This window comes from Chanodichthys erythropterus, chromosome 24 (genome assembly GCF_024489055.1).
Source record: "Chanodichthys erythropterus isolate Z2021 chromosome 24, ASM2448905v1, whole genome shotgun sequence".
Taxonomy (NCBI): domain Eukaryota; kingdom Metazoa; phylum Chordata; class Actinopteri; order Cypriniformes; family Xenocyprididae; genus Chanodichthys; species Chanodichthys erythropterus.
The window spans coordinates 18,656,598-18,667,891 of NC_090244.1; positions in this window are offsets into that span (position 1 = coordinate 18,656,598).

The window sequence follows — 11,294 nt, forward strand, 5'->3', positions numbered from 1 at the left end:
ACATTTTATTTAGACTTTTTTCTCGAAATTTAACAACTTTAATCTCGAGATGGTTTTATTTTTTTATTATTGCTTGGCCCTAATCCTCTTCCGTACATTTATGGAATAGCAAAATAAAGTAAACTGTGACATATTTTACTCAAAAATTATTCATAAAGTGGACTACCAGTAAATCTGATAAAAATTTGGAACCAAAAATTATTCAGATACTTTGACCTGACCATGATTTGCTAAAGTGTTATCTGACATATAGGATTATTTTTTTCTGACAGTTTGATTCTGAGATCTTGTCATATTTTTATTACCATTTTTTTAAACTATTTATATATTTTTATAATAAATTTTGGTTTGACTGTATAGAATATACATATACTCAGTTTTGTTTAATTTATCAATTATTTAGTGGTTATTTTATAGATATTATTTGTCAGCTCATATTTAAATATATAGAATCTATAAAATGTTTTTTTTAATATACTTAAAAATAATATATAATTTAATTTAAATAAAAAAAATAATGTTTATGTGCATTTATTTATTTGATTTATTTGATTTCCCATGTAATAAACTGGATATTATACAGTCAGCCAGTTATTATTGCATATAAACCCAGACAGGTTTACATTGTGATATGGCCAACTAAATATACACTATCATATATAAAACTTGTTTAAGTAAAAGTTGTCAAACATATTTATTCTTATCAGAGTTATCCGAACTAAGGCTAGAAAAATCCATCCAAACTATAAAGACTTGCTCATTTGTATGCTTAGTAACTTCAATACAGACTGTATTTCTTGAAGATAACCATGACATACACAGTATTCGGCAGCCTTGAGCGCACTGCAGTCCCTGGCTCGGAATATCAAAAGCTTTGGCAGGCAGAGCACAATTCTAGGCAGACTTTGCATCACAAATTCACCGAACCCTTTAGCGTGCAGCCAATGGATGCACTTGTTGCTTAGGAGGATGCCAATAAGAACCAAGAACAGAGAGACGCCTGTTGTGTAAAACAATGCACTTAGATGCATACGTCTGCAGGAAGTACACCTTGTTCTTGGCATTTGTGCACTCATGCAAATATTTACTGTAACTGATGCAGGGACATGTCAACAGGGACCACAAAACAGGTGGCATTTGTGTTTTCTATCTAGTCATTTGCAACACTGAACAAGGCCTGTGTTGAATAGAGGGTCAAGATGGTGAGAGATATCAAAGGAGCAATGTGCCTGGCACATGTGTGCTGCATCATACACCATGTGTGTGAAGTGATATATTTCACACAAAAAAAGACTATTGAAAATCTGGACCATTGCAATAGCAAATAAGGTCCGATTCAAAACTAGAGAATGAGTGGCCCACATTTTGTCCCACTCAGTTATGTAATCAAGCGACACTTTCAAAATTCACAACCACCCACTAAGTGGCCTGTCCTTTTCTGGTTATTCTCATTTTTTAAGCCTGTTAAGAAGGATGAAAATGCTAAAAATACACCGAGAGACGGCTAGTGTGTTCTTACATCTGCTCACCTCCTGTTGCTCTATCTGTCCATGAGATACTTTCTCCTACTTCATCCCTATTTCTATATCAGATACATGCACTTAATTTCACTCTCTCCTACTTTTATGTCCCTAGTAAGATTTGTATTAAACCTAATATATTTTTTATTTTATGGTCTCATTAAAACTATCTTTTTTACCAGGCATGCTCATAAGTATTTTTATGTATAGATTTTACGGTTTTACCAGACCCAGACCTTCAGATTCTACCATGAAAATAAAAATATAAATTATTTTTTTCAATGATGAAAGTCTATATAAAGAGTGTGATAATCATAAAGCATGTCAACAAGAAAATTAAAATGCTTATCAATGGTTACACAATAGTGTCATTTCCGTCACAACCAACAATTCTGCAGTTTTCCCATTATGATTTACACTGATGCACAATAAAAAAATATTGTTCACAATAAATACATACATATGTGTTTTTTCATCTAGATTACATGATATATATGTATATATATGTATATGTGTGTGTGTATATATATATATATATATATATATATATATATATATACACACTGTATATATACTGTATATAATGAAAAAAAAAACATGTATGTATGTATAATTTGAATGTATTTAGAATTAAGGATCAAAATGAACTGTTACAATAAAATCTGCCAATGGGGTAAGAAAATAAACTTTATTAATAAATAAATTAAGCAATTTTAACTGTCAAAGTGACGATATCCGGTAATTAATGGCAAATGAAATACTAACAGTACTGCCAGATTATAAAACTTTTTCATATTCTCAAATTTATTTTCATAGCTTTTCTTAAAGTTGACATGAAATTGCATTAACAACCTATTTTACTTCCATATGATGATGAATGTCAGAATGAAAAAAACGATTAAAGAAAAAAGTGAGAGTTGATTTTATTCATGGGAAATAATTGGATGGAGAAAAGTTGTTGAAGGGAAGGGGCTGAAAAAATAAGGCCTTGATATCAGTCAAAAGTGAAAGTCGTTTCAGTCATTTCAGAGGCGGAGAAAGTTATATTTTGACTGAGGACAAACCTTTTTTCTTTGGAATAATATGTGCTGATTAATTCAAGACAAGGAATGAGGCAGCCATGGGGTCCCCTCTATGACATAATTTCCTTTTTATGTTTTTTTTTCCCCTGCATGTTTTTGGACCAAGACTTTGTTGGTCACACAACTTGAGTTTTATTTGTCAGACAATATTTTTTAAAACATTAATAGAGTTAGTATTACTAATAATATATTGAATATTTAATATCCCTCATTTAAATAATTCTGGTTGAGTTGCATTAGTAGTATGTTGAAAATTGCTGGGCCTAACATTTCCCAAACATGCTCAAAGCAGTTGACCAATCACAGCACACTGATCCAGCCAACCAATCAGAGCACATTGTGGAGGAGAGGCTTCATAGAGACAGGAACTATACAGAGCGTTACTGACAGACTGAGAAAAGAGGTGCTGCAACAATGTAAGATGTGAAAAACATTTTTTTTTGAAGATTCAAGCATGTAAACATATTCTAGTAAACACAAAAAACAAATTCAAGACATGACAAAGGGCAAAACAGGTCCTCTTTAATGTTTTTTTTTGTTTGTTTGTTTGTTTGTTTTTTTGAATGAATCAATAGATCCGGATGAAAGTTTTGCAACTCTTGTACCTTGAAAGTCCAGGCAGACAGACAGAGACAGGAAGACGCATCATTTAGTTCATTTAGTGATCATAGTGCAGTGGGAGCCTGAGAGTAAGACAGACAGACCATGTGAGCCCAGAGAACGAACTGTTCCTCTGCTGACTGTGTGTGTGTGTGTGTGTGTGTGTGTGTGTGTGTGTGTGTGTGTGTGTGTGTGTGTGTGTGTGTGTGTGTGTGTGTGTGTGTGTGTGTGTACAGTGACTGCTGGTGGGTGGAGGGGTAAGAGGAAAGAGATGGAGAGAGGAAAGCTCAATCTTTTCCTTTTATTTCTCTCTCTCTTTCTCTATCAGCTGGGATGCTAAATGGCAGCTTGTGGTCAATTGATGTGAGGTCGGCAATCATTTGACAAGCATTTCATTCTGTTTTGTGGCACGGTGGCTTTACCGCATCAGTGCATGTGAGTTTAAAACAGAAAAGGGTAAACTGCAAAGATAAAAGAAAAGAAGGTGTGTGTGGGTGAGAGAGAGAGAGGCAGTGAGATAAAATAGTGGGTGAAATTGTGTACTTTATGATCAGGATTCGAGCTTCATGAGCTCAGACTGTGAGTGGGCGTCTCTGTGGGTGCCATTGTGGTGTGATGCTCTTCTGTCCCTCATGTACTCCAGCATGGCAAGGGGGCGGCACCGGGTGGCACTGGTGCTAACTGTACAGGAAATGATCCTGCCAGTCCAGATCCCTCTCTTGCTTTCCCACTTTCTGTCTAGCTTTTCAGTCTTTTTGATATAAATAAGCCCCTAAAAAGATGTAACCTTTTTAGGCATTAAGTTGCATTGTCTATTGGCTTACTCTAGACAATTTAGCCTATTAAGCTGGAAGCTTAATAGAACAGAATAGTCTGTTCTGCAGACAACAACCAAAAATTAGGACTTTTGTTGGCTGGCCGTCACTAGCCTCCTCGACAACGAGACTCTGAAGACCTTGTTCCGGATCGGGGCTACCTTCAACCACCCTATAGATCTCCCAGACACCACAGGACTTGACTGGAGGGAAACCATCATTTGGTATCTGGAGAGTGTTGCGTCCAGAGCACAGCCAGAGCCATAGTCCGTTTCATCCCGTACGACCGCAGAGAAGTGACGTGAGCCACCCGCTTATCGAGTGGCACTACCCGCTGCGACGAGTGAGCCAGAGCCCTAGAGGACAGAGCTTGCCATTGCCGCAGAAATAGAGCCCCAGCGTCGATCTTACCAGGGGAGTGAGCCCACGACACCAGCGGCAGAGGGAACGAAGACTGAGGACTGGCTGAGGGACTTTAATGAAAACTTGTCGACTCCCACCCTATCCCACCCGGTATCTGAATCTTTATTGCACAATGAGAACTGTTTGGAATATGATGTGTCAGTTTGTTCTGAATCGCTGCTGTTTATGGACTGGGATTTATTCTTTTCAATGAACTGCATTGACTGTGTCATTCTGATTATGATCTTGTCAAGCTTCATGTCACCAATACCACAGAGCTCAGCCAGTCCTCCAGTCACATCACTACTGGATGCTTGCAGCCCTGCATCATCTTTGGGGAAGCCCTGCTGTGACGTTGTGCTACCACCAGCAGCGCCTATGCAATAGGATCCTGCGGCTATTCCTCCAGCCTCTGATCCCTTTCATTCCATCTCGGCCTGTTGACCTTTCAGCTCCGTTTTGGCTCCTTCCACCTTCAGCTCTGCCAGAGACCCTCAGCCTTGCAGCTCTACCAGTTTCCCTTGTCCCACTGGCTCCCCCTTGGTCAGTCGTCGCATCACTTCTGCCACGGACTTACGGACCACTTTCCAGTTCTTCGGCTACAGCGGAGTCCATCTTCCATTCGGCTTCACCTCTGTCCTTGATTACATCGGCATCGCCCCAGTCCTTTGGTACTCTGGCTCCGCCTCTGAAGCTTGTCACCGCGTCATAGCATGGGTCTCCTGCACCAGCGATGTTGCTCAGCTTTATCAACCCTCGGTCTGCACCATCGGATCCACCGGCTCTGTCTCCATCGGTCATCGTCCAAATGTCGGCTTCCAAGCCAGCAACATCTTGGCTCCTCCCTTCCTCAACACTGCCGTAGGCAGTCGGCACTGAAGAGCTCTGAGTTTGTGCCATCGGACTCTCTACATCTTTGCCGTTGGGGTTTCGTCGTCGTTCCTCAGTCACTCAGTCATTATTATTATTGTTATGGTTTAAAGGTTTGATTAAAAGGTTCTCTCTCTCTTAACTTGTTAAAACCAAGATATGAACTGACAGGGAAACTGTGTAAGATAAGACTTGCTAATATGCTGAATTCTTATACCAAGCAATTTAACCAAAAGGGACCGTTATCATTATATCAACAGAAAGATCTTTCACTCTCTGTAGGGCTGGGCTGAAGCCTTAATGGATGAGACAAAGTGAGCAGGGAACATGTCTCTGGGGACACATAGATCACAGACACACCTCATCTAGCATCTATAAGCTAAAGAGGCTTGTGTATATGAGCCGTCTAAACAGGCTTACAGTAGGTGGACACAATTTTGAAACCAATTAACACTTCAAACTTCTGAATCAAAGCAGACTTAGATGTGAAGTTCTTTCATTTTCATTTTCCAATTGAAAATTATTTTTCATTACCATTCTAGTAGAGGTTAGCAAGGCAGCTAAAGCCTAGTGCACAATGTTCTTCTGTGATTGTTGCACAAACTCAAACAAGCAAAACTAAATAGCTAAAATTATACTATTTGGCCTGAATTTACCATTTCCTGCAGATCTACGCAAGAAAAACCAGAACCAATTTCTTCATCTTCTGTCTATCAGTAGATTTAAAATTGTCTAGACTGATCTGAATATTTTTGTCCATTAAAAAACTCATAAATACACCCAACCAGTGAAAACTGCAGCTTTGTTCAAGATCTAAAGGTAAAAGCGTTGCTAAAGCAGTGATGATACATGCTGTTACAGTCAGTCCTCTTGTTTTAATTTAAACGCTTGTCGATCTTGGCAGAAAATAGGCATACATATTTATTAGAAGCTTCATTTCCTCTGGTCTCATTATGTCAGAGCCAAAACAGACACCGCTGTTACCAACATGAAAGTATAAAGATGGTAATTAGCATTTCTGATAAGGGCTTTTGTTGGAAAATTGTTTCCATACAAGTGGCAACACAGATCACAGGGTGTGTCTCCATCTTGGGGCTTCTCCAGTCTCTACCAAAAGAGCAAAGCTGTTGATGGTTTCAATTGCAACCGTAAATCTTGAGGACACACACACACACACACACACACACAAAAGAAAAGAAAAGACAGATCTTGTTCTTTCTCTTTACTGTGTCTCACTGTCTCTTTCAGAAAAGAGGACACTCCCACCAGTGAGTATTTTGGTTGTTTCCTTTCTCTGCTCATCTACCTCGCCTACACAGGCTAGGCTGATTCACCTGCACAAAGACCTTTATGTTCTCCTCCAATCTTCCTAACATGTTGATCTTTTTATTTTTGAATGGCTACACATAGACAACTAGTATGCAAAAAAGGCCATCAATAAAGAAAGAAACTAATTAGAACCATAGTTATGGCGTCACCAACAGGGCTAATGAGGCCATGCAAACCTGCTAAACTTTGACACCTTGCTGTAAATAGTCTACAGAAAAATGACGACAAGAAAATGCTTTGGAACATGGTTTACATGGAAGAGATGCTTTAGCTTTTAGTGTGTTAATTGGAAATAACGTTAAAAATAAGGTAGGTAAGCAGCCTACAGAAAAAGAAAATGTATGTAGAAAAAGTCAGTACAAAAACACTGATTCATATGGAAGATGCTTTAGATTTTTAGCATGCCAACTAGGCTAATTTACCCATGCTAACTTGACACCTTGCTGTAAACAACCCACAGAAAGAAAGAAAATACTTGAGAAAATGTTTGGGACAAAAACAGAATTACATGGAGGTGATATTTTAGCTTTTGGTGTGCTAATAGCAATGCTAACTTGTTATACCATGCTTTAAACAGTCTACAGAACATGGTAAGGATGATTTACACGGTAGAGATACTTTAGCTTTTGTGCACTGTCATTTAGCACATAGCTCTGTAGGCAAACTATATTATTTGACAAATTAACTAAATGAATTGTTTATTCTGAACATTTGTCAAAAGAACAGAATGATCCACACTCCTTTTCTTATTTTTCCATTTTTAATTATGCAACGTACACAGCACATTCATAATGGACATTTATTTTTTTTATTCTGATTATTTAAATTAATCATTTGAATTATTTATTGAACACTCAAAATGAAACATCTGTTAAGCCTATGCATGTGCTGTTGCATAATGTAAAATGTTAAATTTTATCTATTTATTAATTATTATGTTTATCCACAATTATTTATTGGACATTTAATATATTGCTGTTGTTGTTTTTATGATTTATTGTTATTTTTTAAAGCAATAAACCATTCAATGCTGCATGTTACCATAATATTACCACAGGCAAGCATATTTTAAAGGTGCCCTAGAACCAGTTTTTACAAGATGTAATATAAGTCTAAGGTGTCCCCAGAATGTGTCTGTGAAGTTTCAGCTCAAAATACCCCATAGATTTTTTTTTTATTAAATTTTTTTAACTGCCTATTTTGTGGCATCATTAACTATGCACCGATTCAGGCTGCGGCCCCTTTAAATCAAGCGCTCCCTGCCCCCTGAGCTCTCGACTATAATATAGTGCATTTACAAAGTTCACACAGCTAATATAACCCTCAAATGGATCTTTACAAGATGTTCGTCATGCATACTGCATGTATGCGTCGGATCATGTGAGTATAGTATTTATTTGGATGTTTACATTTGATTCTGAATGAGTTTGAGGCTGTGTTAGTGGCTAAAGCTAACATTACACACTGTTGGAGAGATTTATAAAGAATGAAGTTGTGTTTATGAATTATACAGACTGCATATGTGTAAAAATATAAAATAGCGATGGCTCTTGTCTCCGTGAATAATGTAAGAAACGATGGTAACTTTAACCACATTTAACAGTACATTAGCAACATGCTAACGAAACATTTATAAAGACAATTTACAAATATCACTAAAAATATCATGTAATCATGGATTATGTCAGTTATTATCACTCCATCTGCCCTTTTTTCGCTGTTGTTCTTGCTTGCTTACCTAGTCTGATGATTCAGCTGTGCACAGCTCCAGACGTTAATACTGGCTGCCCTTGTCTAATGCCTTGAACATGGGCTGGCATATGCAAATATTGGGGTCATACATATTAATGATCCTGACTGCTACGTAACAGTCTGTGTTATGTTGAGATTCGCCTGTTCTTCGGAGGTCTTTTAAACAAATGAGATTTACATAAGGAGGAGGAAACAATGGTATTTGAGACTCACTGTATGTCATTTCCATGTACTGAACTCTTGTTATTCAACTATGCCAAGGTAAATTAAATTTTTGATTCTAAGGCACCTTTAAGTACTCTGCCTAAGAACACCTCTTTACCCATGTTAAAGAATGGCTTATTGCTTTAAAGTGGAACTCAGTAAGATTTGCGAAGCTCCCCCTACAGGTTCCTTTAGTGAATCACACTGTCGTAAATACTCCAAGCGCAGCTCTGGACTACAACAACTACAACGCTCACCAGCGCAGTAGTTTTGTAAATACAGTACAAGAAATCTCAATGGAGGTGGGTAATTTTCGAAATGGTCTTATAAAGTCATAATATATACATTGTTTTTGAATTACCGTAAAGCATTTTGTCTCTCACGTGAACGTGAGGCGAGATTGTGTGGGGTCGGTGCAGCTCAACTTGCAAGTGCTGTTTTCTGGCGTAGACGTGCCAGAGGGGGTTAGTGCTCGCCTCAAACACACCACTACAAGTCAATTAACCATCTTAAGGACTTAGAAAACTATTTATGAAAGTAAAAAAAAGTTACTTAGTTCTGCTTTAATAGTATAAAATCTGTTTGTGGTATCAGCAGTCAGGAGAGTCACGATTGTAAAGTGTTTCCGCTGTGGACCGCGTACAATGGTACACTATCACTGCCTCGTGCTGCTATGTACTGTAAGGCACAATAAAGCATTGGCTGCCTGCATGTCACAAGACCTCTTAACATCCAGTCCTATAAACACATGACAGCATGCCTTGCCCAAGTTGAGCTCACTGCACATTCTCCTTCTTCCTCTCTACCAATGCAGGAAAGACATGGATCACAAACAACATTGCAGCAAAGAACTCCATGACCTTATACTGTCTCTCTCTCCTGTTTTATTTTTCTTCTCACATTTTTCACATTTTTTTGAGAAACTGTAAGCCGTTGAAGAAAGAGCTGGATTATTGACAACAGACTTCTGAGAAAAACATGCGAGCAGGGTGATGTTTTGAAGAGAGCTGCACACAAATGCAAACTAGGTCATGGGAGAGCCGTACAGGGGCCGTTCTACTGATTGATAGATGGCAGTGTGTCTTTGCATTTCTGTGCGTGCTACCTTGAGCGGAGATGAGATCATGTGGCCTCTTGAAAAGAAAAACATCTTTCCCCTTCTACTTACCTCTCGAGAGGTCAGGGCACTACATGTATGTCAGTCGTATTTTGGTTTTCGCATTCAGCATAGTTCTAGGAAAGGTCTTGGATTTTTCTAAGAAAAAGATCTAAGCAACCTCACATATGTCACTTTTAGAGTTTCAGAAGAGATAACATCTCACTCTGCTTGAATTTGCCAAGTTTCATGAACTCAAATACTTCTAAAAAATCAATTAACTTGAATGATTTTTTTTTTATGGTGAAAGTTCCAACAATCAGGAAGTTAGGAACATATGTAATGGGCCATTTCATTTGATAATCTATCAGAAGCATTGGAACATTAAGATTGTCTGACCTGGCGATTTCCGACAACAATCCCATGAACTGTCGCAACAAGCAAAGAAAAATGTATTGCACAAAAGACCAAAAGCTCAACGCCTTTTCTTTTCTCTGACAATGGACAGACCAGAAGTCATTCATTTATAGTGGAGTAGAATGGAAGCTGAATGGAGTTCCGATCATATGTGTAAGTGGAAATTTGGCATCTGGTTTAGGTTCCAGGTGCATTGAAACAGACACTCTGAAATTGGCAAACTGTTTACACTAAGTGCAAATAGCGTCCCTATTGGCAAATGCTATTTACACTAGCTCCACCCACCAATGTCTGGTTAGGCCACTCAAGTTTTAAAAAAGACACACAGAATTCAAAGTCTTCAGTGGCGCAGTAGTAGCAAGTAAGGCTTGCAGACCTGGCTTTTAATGCGATCGGCGTAGGTTTGAATCCGCCTTTTGCCAAGTTCACATTTATTTTCAATATAAATTTAAATAATGTTCTAAAAGTGGACATAAACTGCGAAAGAGTGTTTAATACTATTAAAAGTGTTTATTGGCTAGTGTTAGGGGAAGGTGTAGGGTTTTTATTCCCCCAATAAGGCAGTATCCATTTAATAATTTTAATAAATATAATCATTTACACTCTATGATATTATTGCACCCTGTTAATGTACAAAAATACTGAGGTGCAAATAGTATCTGCCAATATAAAGTATAGATAGCATCTAATTACTATTTACTCTTATTGCAAAGAACTGATACTTTTACATTCACCTAGTGTAAATAGCATATCGCTAAGAAAATGCTGCTATTGTCACTTAGTGTAAATAGAATCTATCGCCGCTGCCAGACCGTATTAGACCTCCAGACCAGTGTATTCTAATCAAAACGTTGACTGCCATTTCACACTTACATGTTATCAGATATAGTATGTGTATTTGGTGTGCTGTCTGATGAGAGGGCTCTGAGCTCAGAATTTGGCCCGAACCCAGAGTGAAAGACATGGGTAAGTCAGCTCTATATATAAGCCTCCTCTCGTGCAGATTGAGATCATCTGAACTTGCTCCTCCCGAACTTTGTTAATAAAACGTCATTAAGGGATGAAATGCGACAACTGTATGCGAATGTCGAAGATAATGTAAAGTCATACAGTTGTGTACCAGTGCTTCTGTACGATTATAAGGTAAAAACTCTTGACAGTGTCTGCCCACCCTAAGACCACAATGCTTAAAGCTGTCAGTAAGTTT